The sequence below is a fragment of the Pseudophryne corroboree genome, chromosome 7 (assembly GCF_028390025.1).
Source record: "Pseudophryne corroboree isolate aPseCor3 chromosome 7, aPseCor3.hap2, whole genome shotgun sequence".
Taxonomy (NCBI): Eukaryota; Metazoa; Chordata; class Amphibia; order Anura; family Myobatrachidae; genus Pseudophryne; species Pseudophryne corroboree.
Window position 1 is genome coordinate 285,606,682 of NC_086450.1, and position 23,514 is coordinate 285,630,195.

Here is a 23,514-nt window from a genome sequence, read left to right on the forward strand (position 1 = left end):
TTCTGATGCCGGTATTCTGGAAGCCAAGGCTACTACTACATCTATCCTGGCTCGCCGGATTCTTTCATTGCTGTCCTGGTCCGTTGATCTGAACTCCAAGAAAACTCTGGAGGTGCTCCCTTTTAAGGGAGACATTCTTTTTGGAGAAGACCTCTACAAGATAGTGGCTGACTTAGCGTCTACTAAAACGGCATGTCTGCCTAGTACGGCTCCTTCGGCACCGAAGGCTAAGATTACTTTCTCTCGTTACTTTCGTCCTCCGGGAAAAGCAAAAGGTCAGGCGTACCCGAAACACGGTCGCACTTCCAAACCTACTAAGCCCAAGGGCAAACAATCTTAATTCGGCGGTACAGTCCTTCCTGGACACAGGAGTGGTAGTACAAGTGCCTCTGGCTCAGAGAGGCAAGGGGTACTATTCACTGCTGTTCCTAGTCCCGAAACCGAATGGGTCCTTCCGGCCCATTCTCAACCTCAAGTCCTTGAACAAATTTGTGATGGTTTCCAAGTTTCGTACGGAAACTTTTCGCTCTATTGTTCTGGCCTTGGAATCCTGGGAATTATATGGCCTCCCTGGACATACAGGATGCTTACCTGCATATTCCCATTGCAGGGTCGCATCAGCAATACCTGAGGTTTGCGGTTGGTAACCTCCATTACCTATTTTGGGCATTACCTTTTTGTTTGACCACGGCTCCGCAAGTCTTCACCGAGGTCATGTCCGTAATGACGGCTGTACTCCGCAGTCAAGGGGTCAGGATCCTACCGTACCTGGATGACTTGTTGATCCTGGCAAATTCCCCAGAAATTCTCCTACACCATCTGGATCTGACTATCCAGTTTCTGCAAGCCTACGGGTGGCTCATCAACTGGAAAAAAATCTTCCCTGGTCCCTGCTCAGAGCATGGTGCACCTGGGTGTGTTGTTGGATACTCACAACCAGCGGTTGTTCTTGTCTCAGGAGAAAGTCCTGAAGCTTCAGGACAGGATTCAATGCTTCCTATCTCGTCTGCAAGTGTCGATACATTCGTCAATGCAAGTGCTAGGTCTCATGGTGTCGGCTTTCGACATGGTGGAGTACGCTCAATTCCATTCCCGCACTCTGCAGAAGCTGATTCTTGCCAAGTGGGATGGCCTGCCTTACCAGATCAGGTCTCAAATGATCTCCTTGTCTCCGGAGGTCCGTCTGTCACTGAGCTGGTGGCATCAGGACCAACGATTGAGCAGGGGTCGTCCCTTCTGGATCTCTAGCTAGGACCTTCTGACGACGGAAGCCAGTCTGAGAGGTTGAGGCGCGGTGTTGGAGCAACACTCCCTTCAGGGTCGGTGGACCAAGGAGGAGTCACTCCTCCCGATAAACATTCTGGAATTGCGGGCATTGTTCAATGCGTTGACAATGGCCCAGCATCTGATACAGAACAGACCTGTTCAAGTACAATCGGACAACGCCACCAAGGTGGCGTACATCAATCATCAAGGCGGCACTCGAGACCGCATGGCAATGAGGGAAGTATCGCGGATTCTTCAATGGGCAGAGCGCCATCTGACGGCCATATCAGCAGTGTTCATTCCGGGCATTCTGAACGGAGAAGCGGACTATCTCGGTCGTCTGGACGTACATGCCGGAGAGTGGAGCCTCCATCCGGAGGTGTTTCAACTTCTTATGGACACTTCTCAGATGTGGATCTGATGGCGTCTCAACACAATCACAAGGTTCCGGTATTCGGAGCAAGGACAAGAGACCCTCAAGCTGCGTTCGTAGACGCTCTGGCAATTCCATGGAACTTTCAGCTGCCGTATGTGTTCCCTCCGGTGTCACTCCTGCCCAGAGTAATTCGCAAGTTCAAGCAAGAAGGAGGAAACCTACTTCTGGTCGCTCCAGCATGGCCCAGGCAGCACTGGTTTTCCGATCTAAAGGGCCTTTCGTTGGATCGTCCCCTTCTACAACGACCATACCTCCTAGTTCAGGGCCCCTGTGATTACTAGGACTTGGCCCATCTGGCTTTGACGGCATGGCTCTTGAAGCTTCTGTCCTGAGGGCCAAGGGTTTTTCTGAGGCGGTCGTTCAAACTATGTTGAAGGCCCGTAAGCCGGCTTCTGCTCTGATCTACCATAGGGTCTGGAATGCTTACTTTACTTGGTGTGCGTCTCACAATCATGACGTTTTCAAGTTTAGTACGGCCAAACTGTTGGCCTTTCTACAACAGGGCCTGGACTTAGGCCTGCGTCTGGCCTCCCTCAAGGTTCACATCTCTGCCTTGTCGGTTTGGTTTCAGAGAAAGATTGCTGCCCTACCTGATGTTCATACATTCACTCAGGGCGTGTTGCGGATTCAGCCTCCTTATGTGCCACCTGTGGCCCCTTGGGATCTGTCGGTGGTTTTGGAGGCCTTGCAAGAGTCTCCGTTTGAGCCTCTTGCCTCTGCTGACCTTAAGTGGCTTTCCCTTAAGGGTTTGTTCTTGCTGGCTATTGCTTCAGCTAGAAGGGTCTCTGACTTGGGTGCCTTATCCTGTAAGTCTCCCCATTTGATTTTTCACCGTGACCGGGCGGTTCTTAGAACACGGCCAAGTTATTTACCCAAGGTGGTGTCTTCCTTCCACCTTAACCAGGAGATTGTGGTTCCAGCCTTTAATTCTCCCGAGTTGTCTACCAAAGAGCGGTCTTTGGATGTAGTACGGGCTCTCCGTATCTATGTGAAGAGAACTTCCTCCATTAGGAAATCCGATTCTCTTTTTGTTGCAGTTTGGTTTTCACAAACGTGGCTGGCCTGCTTCCAAGCAGACTCTGGCCAGATGGATTATAATGGTGATTGCACATGCTTATGTACAGGCCGGTCATCCAGTTCCTGCTACCATTAAAGCCCATTCTACTCGGTCGGTTGGACCTTCTTGGGCGGCCCACCGTGGTGCGACCCTTGAACAATTGTGCAAGGCGGCTACATGGTCCTCAGGGAACACGTTCATTAGGTTCTCTGCCTTCGATACTTCCGCCTCCCAGGATGCTTCCTTTGGACGCCGGGTTCTTGTGTCTGCTACAGTGCGTCCCCTCCCATAAGGAACTGCTTTAGGACATACCCGATGTTAATCCTTGTGGAGCGCAGAGATTTATGGTAAGAACTTACCATTGTTAAATCTTTCTGCGATGTACACTGGGCTCCACAAGGCGCCCACCCTGACGCACTTAGCCTCTTTGGGTTGGTATGGCATAGCCGCTGACACCCTGTCCTGTGGTGAGTGTGTGGTGTAATTGGCTCTGAGCGATTGTCGTCTCTGGTACCTGCTACTGCATTGGGCTGGTTAACGAATCTGAGCTCCTGTTCACGGAGGTGGGGTTATAGAGGATGCAGCTTTGTGCATCTTGGGAACAGTCAAAGCTTTGAGCCTGTTGGTGCCTCGGATCAAGATCCTACTCTACACCCCGATGTTAATCCTTGTGGAGCCCAGAGTACCTCGCAGAAAGATTTAACAACGGTAAGTTCTTACCATAAATCTCGTTATAGTACCATATTAGAATCAAAGGCAGTGTAGTTCAGGTCACCAGATATTTATCTTAAGTTATCATACGGCAGTTCCAAAGAGGAGAACATGTTAGTAGGATAACTACTGAGGCTGGACCGGCTTAAGTCGGTTACCGGATGCTTCAATCAGTTTTACACTTGCAGCCGCCGGATACCTCCCTCAATTCCGCCATCTGATGTATGCCAGTGACCAAACATTCAGTAATGGAACACTATATAATAGTTAGGCTTGGCTTACTCAAGTAGCTGGGTGTTGAGAGTTGGCTGGCGGTCACGCTAACTGAATATTCTCTGACTCCGTGGAAGCAGTTGGGGTAGCCAAAATATCATCGGCTGGTGGGGTTTCAGAGTGAACCCAACATGCTCTGTATCTCACTATGCAGGAGACCTCTGTAGCTCACTACGCATTGGTCTAGTTTTCCTACAACAAAGTAAAATAGAGAGCTTATGTGTGTCTATACTGAAAAGAACTGGATGGATTGAGACCCCCCCCCTTCGTGCTGTTAGTTGCAACACTGCCACTCCTAATTTAAAGGTATGGCAATTTAATACATCTCACTAAAACATCTAAGTTTCTCCGGCTGGGTCCACAGGTTATCCACAGGACAACAATGGGATATGATGGAGCGATAGCGGATTGGCACCAAACGATCACAAGCTTTCAGTCCTCCCAGGATGCAACTGGCTGTCCATATATCCCCGCTCACTGGCTCAGGCAAATCAATTTTTTGTTTGGTGCGGCAGGAGCCGGACCATGGTCAGAGGCTGCTGTTTCTTCGCAGCCCTAAGCTTTCTTATTTTATTTTTATAGTCTTACTGTGGTTTTTGAGTGATCTTTCCTAACAGCATATTATACTCATATTGGAAAGAGTCTCTCCAACAACTCTCCGCCGGGTCGCAACAACGCTTACCCACGGTACAGTGCTGTCTCGGCGGGCATCTGTGTCTGATATACTAGCAGGGTTATGAAACGTTACCAGGCTGTGGCCGGAGCACGGGGAGAAGGTAAGGCATCGGTTCCACTTAGAAGGGGAATACGGACACAGCCGCACTGTATTGGGAGGAGACTACCAACCAAACAGTAGCTAGCGCGCCGCCACCACGGGTGCTCCAGCGCTAGGCCTTAGGGATCATTATGCACCAGGAATAGCATGAGGCTGCGATCCCTAGGGCTGATGTCAGCGGTGGGGAGTCAGACGCTCTCCTGGTCGCCCCTTTCCCCTGTTCATGACCAGTTTCCGTCGGTCTCCCGCCATGAACTGTGGCCTCACTTCCGTCTCAAACGCTACCACAAGGGGTCTCGGTCGCAGCATAGGCCGCTGCGTCTGTGTTCACTAAATGCTACCGCGAGGAGACCCGGTCGCAGTACTGGCGTCTGTATGACCGGTGCGTCTGTATGCACAGTGAGTCTGTGTTCACTAAAAGTTCCCGGAGTGGCAGCGTACACTAGTAGCGTCTGGATCCACTTAGCATTCGCTAACGTATTGATCGATCTTGGAAGTGAGGTGAGTCTCCCTGTATCCCACTCTGAGTACGGGTTATACAGCACTAAATTTCTATCTGCTTTTGTTAGTATGAATAATTAAGTTTAGTGCCTATTGCATATGAGTCTGTGTACAATACTGTGGTTTTCTTCGCATTGCATCTGAATACGTTAAGATCTGTATAGAACAGAATTCAGTAATATGTACTCCTACATACGTTAAAATGTGTTTGTAGTTGATATTATGCTCATATGACTAATATATAACGTGACTGACTGCTAGTGTGATTGCTGACTTTAATATATTTTTGTCAGTTGATCTTCTTATCCTCAATGCGGGTGCATGGGTAGAGTCAGATTGATATCACTTTAGAGAGATAAAGTGATTACAGTCACAAATTGTGTAGTACACTCTGAAAGTGCTGATTATTTACCATGTCTAAGGGCGGCAAAAGTGACGAGGGTACACTTACAGTAACACCAACACTCATATCATGTTGTATTGTAAAAACTGTATTATCCTCTATGATCTGGTACAGGATGGTTTATGTGTAAGATGGTTTGCTGTTCAGTATAATACATCCCTGATCTACATCAGGTAAAGATAGACTCAATGGGGCGATGTTTGCACAGACATTATCCAGTTTAGCTGAAAAGTTAATTCTTACAGCTTCAATACCAGGAATAGGGTACACTATTAACCCATACATGCAACTCCCTACTTACGGTATTTTCCCAACAGCTTATCCAATAAGACAAGCTGATGAACCGAATAAATAATCGACTTCACAGGCTACACATGATGATCATCAGACGATGAAAGCTCTATTTCTCTGACGTCCTAGTGGATGCTGGGAACTCCGTAAGGACCATGGGGAATAGCGGCTCCGCAGGAGACAGGGCACATCTAAAGAAAGCTTTAGGATCACCTGGTGTGCACTGGCTCCTCCCCCTATGACCCTCCTCCAAGCCTCAGTTAGATTTTCTGTGCCCGACGAGAAGGGTGCACACTAGGGGCTCTCCTGAGCTCTTTGTGAAAGTTTTAGTTTAGGTTTATTATTTTCAGTGAGACCTGCTGGCAACAGGCTCACTGCATCGAGGGACTAAGGGGAGAAGAAGCGAACTCACCTGCGTGCAGAGTGGATTGGGCTTCTTAGGCTACTGGACATTAGCTCCAGAGGGACGATCACAGGTTCAGCCTGGATGGGTCACCGGAGCCGCGCCGCCGGCCCCCTTACAGAGCCAGAAGAGCGAAGAGGTCCGGAAAAATCGGCGGCAGAAGACTTTCCTGTCTTCAGATAAAGGTAGGCGCACAGCACCGCAGCTGTGCGCCATTGCTCTCAGCACACTTCACACTCCGGTCACTGAGGGTGCAGGGCGCTGGGGGGGCAGCGCCCTGAGACGCAATAAATCGATAGAAAACCTTTTATGGCTAAAATAAATGCATCACATATAACTCCTGGGCTATATGGATGCATTTAACCCCTGCCAAAACATACAAGAAAACGGATGATAAGGACGCCGAGAAGGGGCGGAGCCTATCTCCTCAGCACACTGGCGCCATTTTCCCTCACAGCTCAGTTGGAGGGAAGCTCCCTGGCTCTCCCCTGCAGTCACTACACTACAGAAAGGGGTTAAAAAAGAGAGGGGGGCACAAATTAGGCGCAGTATAAACAATACAGCAGCTATAAAGGGAAAAACACTTATATAAGGTTATCCCTGTGTATATATATAGCGCTCTGGTGTGTGCTGGCAAACTCTCCCTCTGTCTCCCCAAAGGGCTAGTGGGGTCCTGTCCTCTATCAGAGCATTCCCTGTGTGTGTGCTGTGTGTCGGTACGTTTGTGTCGACATGTATGAGGAGAAAAATGATGAGGAGACGGAGTAGAGTGTCTGTAATAGTGTTGTCACCCCCTGGGGGGTCGACACCTGAGTGGATGTACTGTTGAAATTGCGTGACAGTGTCAAGCTTGTGCATGTCCAGACGTCTCATACAGGGGCTCTAAAGCGCCCGTTACCTCAGATACAGACGCCGACACGGATACTGACTCCTGTGTCGACGGTGAAGAGACAACCGTGATTTCCAATAGGGCCACACATTGCATGATTGAGGCAATGGAAAAAGTTTACACTCTTCTGATAATATAAATACCACCAAAAAAAGGGGTATTATGTTTGGTGAGGAAAAACTTCCTGTAGTTTTCCTGAATCTGAGAAATAAAATGAGGTGTGTGATGAGGCGTGGGTTTCCCCCCTGATAACAATTGATAATTTCTAAAAAGTTATTGGCAGTATACCTTTTCCCGCCAGAGGTTAGGGTGCGTTGGGAAACACCCCCTAGGGGGATAAGGCGCTCACACGCTTGTAAGAACAAGGGCTCTACCCTCTCTGGAGATGGCCGCCCTTAGGGATCCTGCTGATAGAAAGCAGGAGGGTATCCTAAAATGTATTTACACACATACTGGTGTTATACTGCGACCAGCAATCGCCTCAGCCTGGATGTGCAGTGCTGGGTTGGCGTGGTCGCATTTGGAAGTATTGCCTTAACAAAAAAGGGGATGTACCCTAGGTCGCCTCTCAAAATAAGACGCCGTATTATCAGGCGCAGTCCTGGTTGGCAAGCGGACAAAAGGGTTCCTCTTTTCTGCTCGTGACAGAGGGAGAGGAAAATGGCTGCAGAGATCAGCCAGTTCCAAGGAACAGAAACTCTTTTCCGCCTCTGCCAAGCCCTCAGTATGACGCTAGGGCTTTACAAGTTCAGGCACGGTGGGGTCCCGTTCTCAATGAATTTCAGTGCGCAGTGGGCTCACTCGCAAGTAGACCCCTGGATCCTTCAGGTAATATTTCAGGGGTACAAATTGGAATTCGAGACGTATCCCCCTCGCCATTTCCAAAGGTCTGTTTTACCGACGTCTCCCGCTGACAGGGAGGCAGTTTTGGAAACCATTCACAAGCTGTATTCCCAGCAGGTGATAATCAAGATACCCCTCCTGCAACAGGGAACGGGGTATTATTCCACACTATTGTGGTACCGAAGCCAGACGGCTCGGTGAGACCGATTTTAAAATCTAAAATCTAAAATCTTTGAACACTTGCATACAGAGGTTCAAATTCAAAATTGAGTCACTCAGAGCAGTGATTGCAAACCTGGAAGAAGGGGACTACATGATGTCTCGGGACATCAAGGATGCTTACCTTCATGTCAAAATTTACCCTTCTCACCAAGGGTATTTCAGGTTATGGTACAGAACTGTCACTATCAGTTCGGACGCTGCCGTAGGGATGGTCCACGGCACCCCGGGTCTTTACCAAGGTAATGGCCGAAAATGATATCCCTTCGAAGGAAGGAAATTTTAGTTATCCCTTACTTGGACGATTCCCTGATAAGGGTAAGATCCAGGGAACACTTGGAAGTAGGTGTAGCACTATCTCAGGTAGTGTTGCGGCAGCACGATTGGATTCTCAATATTCCAAAATCGCAGCTGGTTCCGACGACTTGTCTTCTGTTCCTAGGGATGATCCTGGACACAGTCCAGAAAGAAGGTGTTTCTCCCGGAGGAGAAAGCCAGGGAGTTATCCGAGCTAGTCAGGAACCTCCTAAAACCGAACCAAGTCTCAGTGCATCAATGCACAAGGGTTCTGGGTAAAAATGGTGGCTTCCTACGAAGCAATCCCATTCGGCAGATTCCACGCAAGACTTTCCAGTGGAACCTACTGGACAAATGGTCCGGGTCGCATCTTCAGATGCTTCAACGGATAACCCTGTCACCGGGGACAAGGGTTTCCCTCCTGTGGTGGTTGCAGAGTGCTCATCTTTTAGAGGGCCGCAGATTCGGCATTCGGGACTGGGTCCTGGTGGCCACGGATGCCAGCCTGCGAGGCTGGGGAGCAGTCACACAGGGAAGGAATTTCCAGGGCTTATGGTCAAGCCTGGAGACATCTCTTCATATAAACATTCTGGAACTAAGGGCCATTTACAATGCCCTAAGTCAAGCGAAACCCCTGCTTCAGGGTCAGGCGGTATTGATCCAATCGGACAACATCACGTCAGTCGCCCACGTAAACAGACAGGGCGGCACGGGAAGCAGGGGGGCAATGGCAGAAGCTGCAAGGATTCTTCGCTGGGCGGAAGATCATGTGATAGCACTGTCAGCAGTGTTCATTCCGGGAGTGGACAATTGGGAAGCAGACTTCCTCAGCAGACACGATCTACACCCGGGAGAGTGGGGACTTCATCCAGAAGTCTTCCACATGATTGTGAACCGTTGGGAAAAACCAAAGGTGGATATGATGGCGTCCCGCCTCAACAAAAAACTGGACAGGTATTGCGCCAGGTCAAGAGACCCTCAGGCAATAGCTGTGGACGCTCTGGTAACACCGTGGGTGTTCCAGTCAGTGTATGTGTTCCCTCCTCTGCCTCTCATACCAAAAGTACTGAGAATTATACGGCAAAGGGGAGTAAGAACGATACTCGTGGCTCCGGATTGGCCAAGAAGAACTTGGTATCCGGAACTTCAAGAGATGCTCACGGACGAACCGTGGCCTCTACCTCTAAGAAAGGACCTGCTCCAGCAGGGGCCTTGTTTGTTCCAAGACTTACCGCGGCTGCGTTTGACGGCTTGGTGGTTGAACGCCGGATCCTGAAGGAAAAAGGCATTCCAGATGAAGTCATCCCTACCCTGGTCAAGGCCAGGAAGGACGTAACCGCAAAACATTATCACCGCATTTGGCGAAAATATGTTGCGTGGTGGGAGGCCAAGAAGGCCCCTACAGAGGAATTTCAACTGGGTCGTTTCCTCCATTTCCTGCAAACAGGACTGTCTATGGGCCTAAAATTAGGGTCCATTAAGGTTCAATTTTCGGCCCTGTCGATTTTCTTCCAAAAGGAACTGGCTTCAGTGCCTGAAGTTCAGACATTTGTAAAAGGGGTACTGCATATACAGCCTCCTTTTGTGCCTCCAGTGGCACCTTGGGATCTCAATGTTGTGTTGAGTTTCCTAAAGTCACATTGGTTTGAACCACTCACCACTGTGGACTTAAAATATCTCACATGGAAGGTGACGATGCTGTTAGCCCTGGCTTCAGCCAGGCGTGTGTCAGAATTGGCGGCTTTATCATATAAAAGCCCTTATTTAATATTTCATTCTGACAGGGCAGAATTGAGGACTTGTCCTCAATTTCTACCTAAGGTGGTTTCTGCATTTCACATGAAGCAACCTATTGTGGTACCTGCGGCTACTAAGGACTTGGAGGATTCCAAGTTGCTTGACGTGGTCAGGGCCCTGTAAATATGTTTCCAGGACGGCTGGAGTCAGAAAATCTGACTCGCTGTTTATCCTGTATGCACCCAACAAACTGGGTGCTCCTGCTTCTAAGCAGACGATTGCTCGTTGGATTTGTAGTACAGTTCAGCTTGCACATTCTGTGGCAGGCCTGCCACAGCCAAAAATCTTAAAATGCCCACTCCACAAGGAAGGTGGGCTCATCTTGGGCAGCTGCCCGAGGGGTCTCGGCTTTACAACTTTGCCGAGCAGTTACTTGGTCAGGAGCAAATACGTTTGTAAAATTCTACAAATTTGATACCCTGGCTGAGGAGGACCTGGAGTTCTCTCATTCGGTGCTGCAGAGTCATCCGCACTCTCCCGCCCGTTTGGGAGCTTTGGTATAATCCCCATGGTCCTTACGGAGTTCCCAGCATCCACTAGGACGTCAGAGAAAATAAGAATTTACTTACCGATAATTCTATTTCTCGTAGTCCGTAGTGGATGCTGGGCGCCCATCCCAAGTGCGGATTGTCTGCAATACTGGTACATAATTATTGTTACCAAAAAATTTGGGTTATTGTTGTAGTGAGCCATCTTTTATAGAGGCTTCTCTATTATCATGCTGTTAACTGGGTTCAGATCACAAGTTGTACAGTGTGATTGGTGTGGCTGGTATGAGTCTTACCCGGGATTCAAAATCCTTCCTTATTGTGTACGCTCGTCCGGGCACAGTATCCTAACTGAGGCTTGGAGGAGGGTCATAGGGGGAGGAGCCAGTGCACACCAGGTGATCCTAAAGCTTTCTTTAGATGTGCCCTGTCTCCTGCGGAGCCGCTATTCCCCATGGTCCTTACGGAGTTCCCAGCATCCACTACGGACTACGAGAAATAGAATTATCGGTAAGTAAATTCTTATTATACTCTACTTCAGCATACGAAGAACAGGTAAAAGGTATCAGCTTAATGAATAAGCTGAATTAATGAAAGCAGAAAAGGCTAGTCTGTCATAACAGGCAGCAGAGCCTGGGTTAAAAATAAGGCACCTGTGTTTAAACGTCCCAAAACAATAAAAGGGCCTCCTCACGAGGTCAGAATTCATGGAAAAGGTTTGGGCTACACCCAATAAAATAGAATTCTCAGTAAATGGGATTCCGATATCCTTTTCTACCTGGGGACTGTTTAAAATAGGGAAGTGCCTCCCAAAATAGATACGCATGTCATGTGATAGTGCAAAAATCTATATGGCCTCTGCCGTCAACGTCAAGAGGAATGGTTTTCAAAAAAAACATAATGTCTCTGTCTGAGGTAGTCATAAGGCCAGACATGACTTCAGCTTGCATGGAAAGAAGCAAGATAGCTGCCTGGGCTTGTAACAGGCAGAAATAGACATGGGTAATGCTAAATGGAGGCGTCACCCTTCACAGTAGCTGCTCGCAGAGCAGTTTGCTTACATACATGGAAAGCTGATTCAGAATCAAAGAAGGTTCTGGGAACTTAACTTTGGCTGGAACTCCATGTTGAGTAAAGAATTAACAGATATTTGGGTGTCAGAAGCAGACTCCAAGAAGGTCACGTTTCCTTCCACATATAGCCCCAGGTTAGGGGTCTGATTTCCGGCCTTGTCGGTCGTAAAGGAAAAGCAAAAGGATCGTAACAGCAACCAGAGGGCCAGCTTCCAAACAAGAGGATAAGCCATCAGCATGATGGTGCAGGTCTCCTTCTGGGGGATCCCAGGTAGCGGGCCGCCGCCTTCAGTTTGCAAAGATGGGTGCAAGAAGCGGTATCTCTAGTTTATGATTTCCTTTCAAGAAGCATCCTCCTCGAAGGTTCTTCTGTCCAGCCTGTCTTGGGTAGAGGCGAAGGCGAGGGATTTGCATGAAGCAGTTCAGAAATTGCTTTTGTCAGGAATAGTCATTCCGTTAACCCATGCACAATTGGTGGTTTCTACTCCAACCTGGGTTTGAGTCAGAAGGATCCTTCGCTTCATTCTCAATCTCAAAAAGTCTAAACAGATAAGTTTGGGTTCCACAGTTCACATGGAGACATTGCGCTCCATAGTTTTGGCGGGGAGCCAGTAGATTACATAGTATTCCTGGATAAGTCAGGATGCTTACCTACAAGCTCCTATAGCTCTGTCCTATAGCACTGTTCTAGGCCCTGTCCTATAGCACTGTTCTAGGCCTTACCTTTGGGTTAGCCACTGCCCCAGAGTATTTACCAAAATGATTATGGCAGTTTATCTCCGCTAGCAGGGAGTAAGAAAATTGCCATACCTAGACCACCTTTTTTTATCCTGGTACAATTACAGGAAAGGTTTCTGTGCCATCTCCAACACACAACAACTTGTCCGCAGAGGCACAGGTGGTCCATAAATTGGCAAAGTCATCTCTGGTTCCGTCACAACGGATGACTCACGGTGGGGCTGTACTGAATTCAAGTCTGCAGAAAATATTTACCTCGGAACAAGATATCCAAGGTACAGTCAGGGTAGTTGTTACACAGTCAAACAATATCAATTCACGCAGCAATGCGAATGATGGTGTCAACAATAGACATGGTGGAGTGTGCACAATTCCACTCAAGACCTCTGCAGCATCTGTTTCTATCTACAGCAGCATCACACTGGATATGTCCAATCTCATCTGATGTTTGAAGTTAAGCAGTGTTTTGCATGGTTAAATTCTCTGATAGGAGACCACCTGTGAATACCAGGTGGTGTAGGTGGGCCAGATGGACAATAAACAAACAAGTACGTGGTACTGTCAGAAAAGGTAAAGTCAGTAGCCTGGTGGCTACAGATATTCCATCTAGATCAGGGGACAGCCTTTTGGAAATCAGGTTGGGAGATCCTGACAACAAATGCCAGTTGTCCAGAAGATTATGATTCTGGGGACTATGGACCGCAGAAGAAAGTTGCCTGCTAATAAACCTGTTAGCACTTCGCGCCATATACATGGTCCTGATTCAGGCACGGGACACTCCTAAAGGAAAACCAGTCCAGATCCGCAGGGACAAGGCAACAGCAGAGAGGAACCTTCAGAGAGGAACATGAAGCTAAACAGCAAGGAAGGAGGTAAGTCACATACTAAAGTGTGCAGAACTCCATCTCCAAGCCTTGTCCGCAGTGTTCATTCCCGGGAGTCCTAAACTGGAGCGCAGTCGACACGCCATTCAGGTAAGCGAATGGGCTTCGCACCCAAAAGTCGTTTCAGACTCGGGTAGACAAGTGGGGTTGGCCAGAGATATAGATCTCATGGAGTCCCATCTGAACAACAAATAGCCCATAATCAGGTCAGGAACAAAGGATCAGGGAGTGATCTCTGTGGACGTCTTTTCAATGGGAATTTCATTTCACTTACGTGTTTTCTCAAATCATCCAGCTACCAAGGATAATGAGGAAAATACAACAAAAGTGCCGGGATTCTAATAGCTCCTGCTTGGCCCAGAAGGCTTTGGTACACAGATCTGCAGAGAATGTCGAATGCCATTTCTGCTTCCTCAACGCCCAGATCTACTAATGCAGGGTCGTTATTATCACAGATATCTATCAACTGTCTTGACGGCGTGGCTCTTGAAATCTATATCCTGAAGTCAAGAGGATTCTCACAGGTAAATCAAACAATGCTCAGAGCAAGGAAAGCTTCCTTGGCTCGTATTTATCACCAAATATAGCAAGCCTATATTCATTGGTGCAATGGAAGCGGTATGGACCCGAAATCTTTCAGAGTGTATGGTTTCGATAGAAAATTGCTAAATTGCAGGATTTGCGCACTTTTTCCAGGGAATGCTGGGCATTCAACCTCCTTTTGTTCCTCCTTACAGTGCCTTGGGACCTATGTCTAGTCCTCAAAGCCCTTCAAGTTGCTCCGATTGAACCAAGTGGATCTTAAATGGTTGACAGCTAAAGTTCTCTTTCTACTGACTATGGCATCAGCTAGAAGAGTGTCGGATTTAGGAGCGCTGTCATGTGAATCTCCTTGTCTGATGTTTTATCCAGATAAAGTTGTTCTTAGAACTAGGTCTGGATATCTTCCTAAGGTGGGGTCTAGATTCCACCTTAATGAAGAAATTGTAGTCCCGGCTTTTTAGTTATCGGGACTTTCTGCGGGAGATGCGTCGCTGGACGTAGTCCAGGCATTAAGGATCTACATGGATCGTACCAGTGCCATCAGAAAGACAGATTCTCTCTTCATTTTCTACGGCTTTCACATGAGAGGATGGCCTGTTACTAAACAGACACTGGCAAGATGGCTTCGAATTACGATTTCAGAAGCATATTCTCGAGCTGATCTCCCTGTTCCGGCTAATGTCTCTCTTCACTCTACCCGTAAGGTAGGTACTTCATGAGCAGCACAGCATGGTGCTTAAGCAGAACAGGTATCTAAGGCAGTCACATGGTCTACCATTAACACACACAATAGACATTATGCCTTGGATACTTTTGCCTCTCATGACGCTGAATTCGGGCGTAAGGTTCTCCTGTCCAATCAGGACCGTCCCCACGACTAAAGATTGCCATGAGAAATCCCATTGTTATCCTGTGGATAACCTGTGGACCCAGCCGGAGAAATATACGTTATGGTAAAAACTTACCGTTGATAACGGTATTTCTCCTATGTCCACGGGTTCTACAGGGATACCAGCCTGATGCACCTGATTTGAGGATCTTTCTACTCACTAACCTCTTTCTTCTTGTACGGAAGGAAGTGCATATGTGTTCTTCTCGCCTGATTAGGGCTCTACATGATGCTCCGGCCTAAATGCTTTGGAATCCAACTGATTTGCCTGAGCCAGTAGGCAGAGATATATGGATGGGCCCGTTGCATCCTGGGAGGACTGAAAGATTGTGATCATTTGGTGCCAATCCGCTATCGCTCCATCATATCCCATTGTTATCCTGTGTACATAGGAGAAATACCGTTATCAACGGTAAGTTCTTACCATCACGTATATTTCTCTTACCCTGTTTCATTTAGATACTTATCCACTTGGGTGCTAGATAGGCACTGTTAGTGGAGTAAAGGGATGCTTATATAATTGACTTAAATGGGTGATTTGTGCCCAAAATCAGTGCCGTAACTACACATTGAAGCACTCTGTGCAAGAAGCAGCATCACACACACACTTAAAACAGGTCCAGTGCTCACCAAAAATATAGGGGAGTGGCTTCTCATGGAAGGGGCGTGGCACAACATAATACCAATTCCTATTACGCAGCACAGTAGTCTCCATTATTTAAATTATACCGCACAGTAGTGCGACTTACACACATTACACCAGGTAGGGCAGGCATGTCCAAACTGCGGCCCTCCAACTGTTGAGAAACTACACATCCCAGCATGCCCTGACACAGCTTTAGCATTCTCTAACAGCAAAACAGTGTCAGGGCATGCTGGGATTTGTAGTTTCACAACAGCTGGAGGGCCGCAGTTTGGACATGCCTGAGGTAGGGCCCATTTTACACATTACGGCAGGTATAGTCCCCTTTTACAGATTGCGATTGGCAGAGTCCCCCTATTTGCGCGTCACCGCAGCATAGTCTCCCTATTTGCGTGTCACTGCAGCAGATTCCCCTTTTTGCGCTTTACAACAAACACGCAAAAAGGGGTGGGGTTAGAGAGAGAATGTGTGTGTGTGTGTGTGAAAGTGTGTTATATCTATGCCCTGGTGCCATCGACTAAAAAATGCATTAGCAGACCAACAGCAGATCGCCCCCCCCCAGCTACCTTTTTTTGATGGAGAATGCGGTGACCTGGCATAGAGTTGACGTCACAGCTCACTCCCCGCCGGGGATCTGATATCGCGATCTCTCGTCCCCGGTGGCTGCTGCAGGTCTCAGATTAGAAGCCAGGGGAGGAGAGGATCCCCCTGCTCCTCTCATTGCTGAAAAAAATGGGCCGAGCGGCGTACTTTAATGAGAAGCTGGCGGCGGCAGGGCTTCCATGCATCAGTGGCGGCTGGCGGGACTGTCCGTGTACTAGCAGCCGTGTGGGTGTGCTCTCAAATGGTTCGCCTTCAGTGCATTTGCGCTGTGGGCAAGGCACCATTGGCCCACGAGTGGTATTCGGTATATATTATTATTATTATTATTATTATTATTATCCTTTATTTATATGGCGCCACAAGGGTTCCGCAGCGCCCAATTACAGAGTACATAAACAAATAATCAAACAGGAAAACAGCAACTTACAGTTGATGACAGTATAGGACAAGTACAGGGTAAATAAACATAGTTACATCAGCAGATGACACTGGAATAAGTATCAGGTGGCAGAAGACTGATGGAATTGGTGCAGTTGAAGATTATTAAAGTAAGAAAGGATAAGCACATGAGGGAAGAGGGCCCTGCTCGTGAGAGCTTACATTCTACATTGTAATACACATTTCTCTAACGTCCTAAGTGGATGCTGGGGACTCCGTAAGGACCATGGGGACTAGCGGCTCCGCAGGAGACTGGGCACATCTAAAGAAAGCTTTAGGACTAGCTGGTGTGCACTGGCTCCTCCCCCTATGACCCTCCTCCAAGCCTCAGTTAGATTTCTGTGCCCGAACGAGAAGGGTGCAATCTAGGTGGCTCTCCTGAGCTGCTTAGTTAAAAGTTAGTTTTAGTTTTTTTTATTTTCAGTGAGTCCTGCTGGCAACAGGATCACTGCATCGAGGGACTAAGGGGAGAAGAAGCGAACTCGCATGCATGCAGAGTGGATTGGGCTTCTTAGGCTACTGGACATTAGCTCCAGAGGGACGATCACAGGCCCAGTCTGGATGGGTCCCAGAGCCGCGCCGCCGGCCCCCTTACAGAGCCAGAAGCCTGAAGAGATCCGGAAAATCGACGGCAGAAGACGTCCTGTCTTCAAAAAGGTAGCGCACAGCACCGCAGCTGTGCGCCATTGCTCTCAGCACACTTCACACTCCGGTCACTGAGGGTGCAGGGCGCTGGGTGGGGGCGCCCTGAGACGCAATAAAAATACCTTAAATGGCAAAAGATGCATCACATATAGCCCCTGGGCTATATGGATGCATTTAACCCATGCCAAAAATACACAAAAAACGGGAGATAAGGCCGCCGATAAGGGGGCGGAGCCTATCTCCTCAGCACACTGGCGCCATTTTCCCTCACAGCTTCGTTGGAGGGAAGCTCCCTGTCTCTCCCCTGCAGTCACTACACTACAGAAAGGGTTAAATAAAGTGAGGGGGGCACTAATTAGGCGCAGTATAAACAATACAGCAGCTATAAGGGGAAAAACACTTATATAAGGTTATCCCTGTATATATATATATAGCGCTCTGGTGTGTGCTGGCAAACTCTCCCTCTGTCTCCCCAAAGGGCTAGTGGGGTCCTGTCCTCTATCAGAGCATTCCCTGTGTGTGTGCTGTATGTCGGCACGTTGGTGTCGACATGTATGAGGAGAAAAATGATGTGGAGACGGAGCAGATTGCCTGTAATAGTGATGTCACCCCCTAGGGGGTCGACACCTGAGTGGATGAACTGTTGGAAGAATTACGTGACAGTGTCAGCTCTGTATAAAAGACAGTGGTTGACATGAGACAGCCGGCTACTCAGCTTGTGCCTGTCCAGACGTCTCATAGGCCATCAGGGGCTCTAAAGCGCCCGTTACCTCAGATGGCAGATATAGACGCCGACACGGATACTGACTCCAGCGTCGACGGTGAAGAGACAAATGAGACTTCCAGTAGGGCCACACGTTACATGATTGAGGCAATGAAAAATGTTTTACACATTTCTGATAATACGAGTACCACCAAAAAGGGGTATTATGTTCGGTGAGGAAAAACTACCTGTAGTTTTCCTGAATCTGAGAAATTAAATGAGGTGTGTGATGATGCGTGGGTTTCCCCCGATAACAACTGATAAAAATGTTATTGGCATTATATCCTTTCCCGCCAGAGGTTAGGGTGCGTTGGGAAACACCCCCTAGGGTGGATAAAGCGCTCACACGCTGGTAAGAACAAGGGCTCTACCCTCTCCTGAGATGGCCACCCTTAAGGATCCTGCTGATAGAAAGCAGGAGGATATCCTAAAATGTATTACACACATACTGGTGTTATACTGCGACCAGCAATCGCCTCAGCCTGGATGTGCAGTGCTGGGTTGGCGTGGTCGGATTCCCTGACTGAAAATATTGTTACCCTAGATAGGGACAGTATATTATTGCCTATAGAGCATTTTAAAGATGCATTTCTATGTATGCGTGATGCACAGCGGAATATTTGCCGACTGGCATCAAGTCTAAGTGCGTTGTCCATTTCTACCAGTAGAGGGTTATGGACACGTCAGTGGTCAGGTGATGCGTATTCCAAACGGCATTTGGAAGTATTGCCTTATTAAGGGGAGGAGTTATTTGGGGTCGGTCTTTCAGACCTGGTGGCCACGGCAACAGCTGGGAAATCCACGTTTGTACCCCAGGTCGCCTCTCATCATGAGAAGACGCCGTATTATCAGGCGCAGTCTTTTCGTGGACAAGCGGGCAAAAGGTTCCTCTTTTCTGCCCCGTGACAGAGGGAGAGGGAAAAGGCTGCAGAAATCAGCCAGTTCCCAGGAACAGAAACCCTCTCCCGCCTCTGCCAAGCCCTCAGTATGACGCTGGGGCTTTACAAGCAGAATCAGGCACGGTGGGGGGCCCGTCTCAATGAATTTCAGCGCGCAGTGGGCTCACTCGCAAGTAGACCCCTGGATCCTTCAGGTGATACTCAGGGGTACAAATTAGAATTCGAGACGTCTCCCCCTCGCCGTTTCCTAAAGTCGGCTTTACCGATGTCTCCTTCTGACAGGGAGATAGTTTTGGAAGCCATTCACAAGCTGTATTCCCAGCAGGTGATAATCAAGGTACCCCTCCTGCAACAGGGAACGGGGTATTATACCACACTGTTGTGGTACCAAAGCCGGACGGCTTGGTGAGACCGATTATAAATCTAAAATCTTTGAACACTTACATACAGAGGTTCAAATTCAAGATTGAGTCACTCAGAGCAGTGATTGCGAACCTGGAAGAAGGGGACTACATGATGTCTCGGGACATCAAGGATGCTTACCTTCATGTAAAAAATGTACCCTTCTCATCAAGGGTACCTCAGGTTTATGGTACAGAACTGTCACTATCAGTTCAGACGCTGCCGTATGGATGGTCCACGGCACCCCGTGTCTTTACCAAGGTAATGGCCGAAATGATGATATTCCTTCGAAGGAAGGGAATATTAGTTATCCCTTACTTGGACGATTCCCTGATAAGGGTAAGATCCAGGGAACAGTTGGAGGTCGGTGTAGCACTATCTCAGGTAGTGTTGCGGCAGCACGATTGGATTCTCAATATTCCAAAATCGCAGCTGGTTCCGACGACTTGTCTTCTGTTCCTAGGGATGATCCTGGACACAGTCCAGAAAAAGGTGTTTCTCCCGGAGGAGAAAGCCAGGGAGTTATCCGAGATAGTCAGGAACCTCCTAAAACCGAGCCAAGTCTCAGTGCATCAATGCACAAGGGTTCTGGGTATAATGGTGGCTTCCTACGAAGCAATCCCATTCGGCAGATTCCACGCAAGAACTTTCCAGTGGGACCTGCTGGACAAATGGTCCGGGTCGCATCTTCAGATGCATCAGCGGATAACCCTGTCACCAAGGACAAGGGTGTCCCTCCTGTGGTGGTTGCAGAGTGCTCACCTTCTAGAGGGCCGCAGATTCGGCATTCAGGACTGGGTCCTGGTGACCACGGATGCCAGCCTGCGAGGCTGGGGAGCAGTCACACAGGGAAGGAATATCCAGGGCTTATAGTCTAGCCTGGAGACGTCACTTCACATAAATATCCTGAAGCTAAGGGCCATTTACAATGCTCTAAGCTGAGCAAGACCTCTGCTTCAAGGTCAGCCGGTGTTGATCCAGTCGGACAACATCACGGCAGTCACCCACGTAAACAAACAAGGGTGTCACAAGAAGCAGGAGGGCAATGGCAGAAGCTGCAAGGATTCTTCGCTGGGCGGAAAACCATGTGATAGCACTGTCAGCAGTATTCATTCCGGGAGTGGACAACTGGGAAGCAGACTTCCTCAACACGACCTCCACCCGGGAGAGTGGGGACTTCACCCAGAAGTCTTCCACATGATTATAAACCGTTGGGAAAAACTCGACAGGTATTGCGCCAGGTCAAGGGACCCTCAGGAAATAGCTGTAGACGCTAAGGTAACACCGTGGGTGTACCAGTCAGTGTATGTGTTCCCCCCTCTGCCTCTCATACCCAAGGTACTGAGATTGATAAGATGGAGAGGAGTAAGCACTATATTCGTGGCTCCGGATTGGCCAAGAAGAAATTGGTAACCGGAAGTTCAAGAGATGCTCACGGAGGATCCGTGGCCTCTACCTCTAAGAAGGGACCTGCTCCAGCATGGACCCTGTCTGTTCCAAGACTTACCGCGGCTGCGTTTGACGGCATGGCGGTTGAACGCCGGATCCTGAGGGAAAAAAGGCATTCCGGATGAAGTCATCCCTATCCTGATCAAAGCCAGGAAGGATGTAACCGCAAAACATTATCACCGCATTTGGCGAAAATATGTTGCGTGGTGCGAGGCCAGTAAGGCCCGACGGAGGAAATTCAACTGGGTCGATTCCTACATTTCCTGCAAACAGGAGTGTCTATGGGCCTGAAATTGGGGTCCATTAAGGTTAAAATTTCGGCCCTGTCAATTTTCTTCCAAAAAGAACTAGCTTCAGTCCCTGAAGTTCAGACGTTTGTAAAAGGGGTACTGCATATACAGCCTCCTTTTGTGCCTCCAGTGGCACTTTGGGATCTCAATGTAGGTTTTGGGTTCCAAAAGTCACATTGGGTTGAACCACTTAAATCTGTGGAGTTAAAATATCTCACATGGAAAGTGGTCATGCTGTTGGCCCTGGCGGGGCCAGGCGCGTGTCAGAATTGGCGGCTTTATCCTGTAAAAGCCCTTATCTGATTTTCCATTCGGACAGGGGGAATTGAGGACTCGTCCTCAGTTTCTCCCTAAGGTGGTTTCAGCGTTTCACCTGAACCAACCTATTGTGGTGCCTGCGGCTACTAGGGACTTAGAGGACTCCAAGTTGCTAGATGTTGTCAGGGGCCCTGAAAATATCCAGGACGGCTGGAGTCAGGAAAACTGACTCGCTGTTTATCCTGTATGCACCCAACAAGCTGGGTGCTCCTGCTTCTAAGCAGACTATTGCTCGTTGGATTTGTAGTACAATTCAGCTTGCACATTCTGTGGCAGGCCTGCCACAGCCAAAAAATCTGTAAATGCCCACTCCACAAGGAAGGTGGGCTCATCTTGGGCGGTTGCCCGAGGGGTCTCGGCTTTACAACTTTGCCGAGCAGCTACTTGGTCAGGAGCAAATACGTTTGTAAAATTCTACAAGTTTGATACCCTGGCTGAGGAGGACCTGGAGTTTCTCTCAATTGGTGCTGCAGAGTCATCCGCACTCTCCCGCCCGTTTGGGAGCTTTGGTATAATCCCCATGGTCCTTACGGAGTCCCCAGCATCCACTTAGGACGTTAGAGAAAATAAGAATTTACTTACCGATAATTCTATTTCTCGTAGTCCGTAGTGGATGCTGTGCGCCCATCCCAAGTGCGGATTGTCTGCAATACTGGTACATAGTTATTGTTACCAAAAAGATCGGGTTATTGCTGTAGTGAGCCATCTTTTCTAGAGGCTCCTCTGTTATCATGCTGTTAACTGGGTTCAGATCACAAGTTATACGGTGTGATTGGTGTGGCTGGTATGAGTCTTACCCGGGATTCAAGATCCTTCCTTATTGTGTACGCTCGTCCGGGCACAGTATCCTAACTGAGGCTTGGAGGAGGGTCATAGGGGGAGGAGCCAGTGCACACCAGCTAGTCCTAAAGCTTTCTTTAGATGTGCCCAGTCTCCTGCGGAGCCGCTAGTCCCCATGGTCCTTACGGAGTCCCCAGCATCCACTACGGACTACGAGAAATAGAATTATTGGTAAGTAAATTCTTATTTTATTAATCAAATGAAAATGACATTATATAAAATTATTTAAAAATTACACCCATATAGGTGCTGCCAAAAATGAATGCAACTGATCGGCCAATGGTTATCCACTCTGGCTGGTGGTCTCCCTTGTAAAGAGTAAAAAGACAATACTGCAGTAATATTGGTATTCAAGCAAACCGGAAAATTATGTTACCAGTGGATGATCGTTGGTTAGGGCAAAGTTACCCTTTGTATCATCAGCTGGGATCTCCTACATCTGCTGACGGAATATCCAAACCACAGAGTCATATGTTACCGGTATGAAAAGTCACTCTCCTAATAAATCAGCTGGGATGTCCTTTAGGGCGCAGTGGGCGTGGGGTCAACGTGTTTCGCTGGTGTATAGTATATGTCCAGCTTTCTCAGGAGCCCACTGCGCCCTAAAAGGATTCACATTCCAATTCTGGCATAATTTTGGAATCATCTTCCACATTGTGGCATTCTGCAAATAGCAATTTCCATCATATTGGACATTCGGTCAGCAACTAAAGGACATTCCAGCTGATTTATTAGGAGAGTGACTTTTCATACCGGTAACATATGACTCTGTGGTTTTGATATTCCATCAGCACATCTAGGAGATCCCAGCTAATGATACAAAGGAAAACATTGCCCTAACCAACGATGAACCACTGGTAACATCGTTTTCCAGTTTGCTTGAATACCAATATTGCTGCAGTATTGTCTTTTTACTCTTTACAAGGGAGACCTCCAGCCAGAGTGAATAACCATTGGCCGATCAGTGGCATTCATTTTTGGCAGCACCTATGTATGTGTGATTTTGAAATAATTTTATATAATGTCATATCTTTTTATGTGATTTAATAAATGTGTATTTCAACAAGCCGATTGTTCTTGTATTGACATATATACAGCCAGCGCTGGTATATTTCGATTTTGTAATGGTATTCAGTATACTGATTGTTGAGATCCCGGCGCACAGTATACCGGCACCCGAATCCAGACAACCAGCACACTGACACCTTTTCTCCCTGTTGGGGGTCCACGACCCCCCTGGAGGGAGAATAGACGCGCACCACCGTGCCCGCAGCGGGCCCGCAAGGGGCTCAGCGCTCGCCCCGCTGTCGGCAAGCTGGCGGTCGGAATCCCGGCACCGGTATGCTGGCCGGCAGGGATTCGCCACCGTCGACTCATACTACACCCTTGGCCCACACCTAGTTACGGCCCTGCCCAAAACAAATCCCCTCTCTCAAAATACTGACTGC

At 48.3% G+C, this 23,514-nt stretch overlaps 1 protein-coding gene across 7 annotated transcripts in view; it reads left to right on the forward strand.

Annotated features, from left to right (window-relative positions):
* DHRS7B (dehydrogenase/reductase 7B) overlaps nucleotides 1-23,514 on the forward strand; it is a 290,811-nt gene that overhangs the window by 98,639 nt on the left and 168,658 nt on the right. The window lies entirely within an intron of this gene.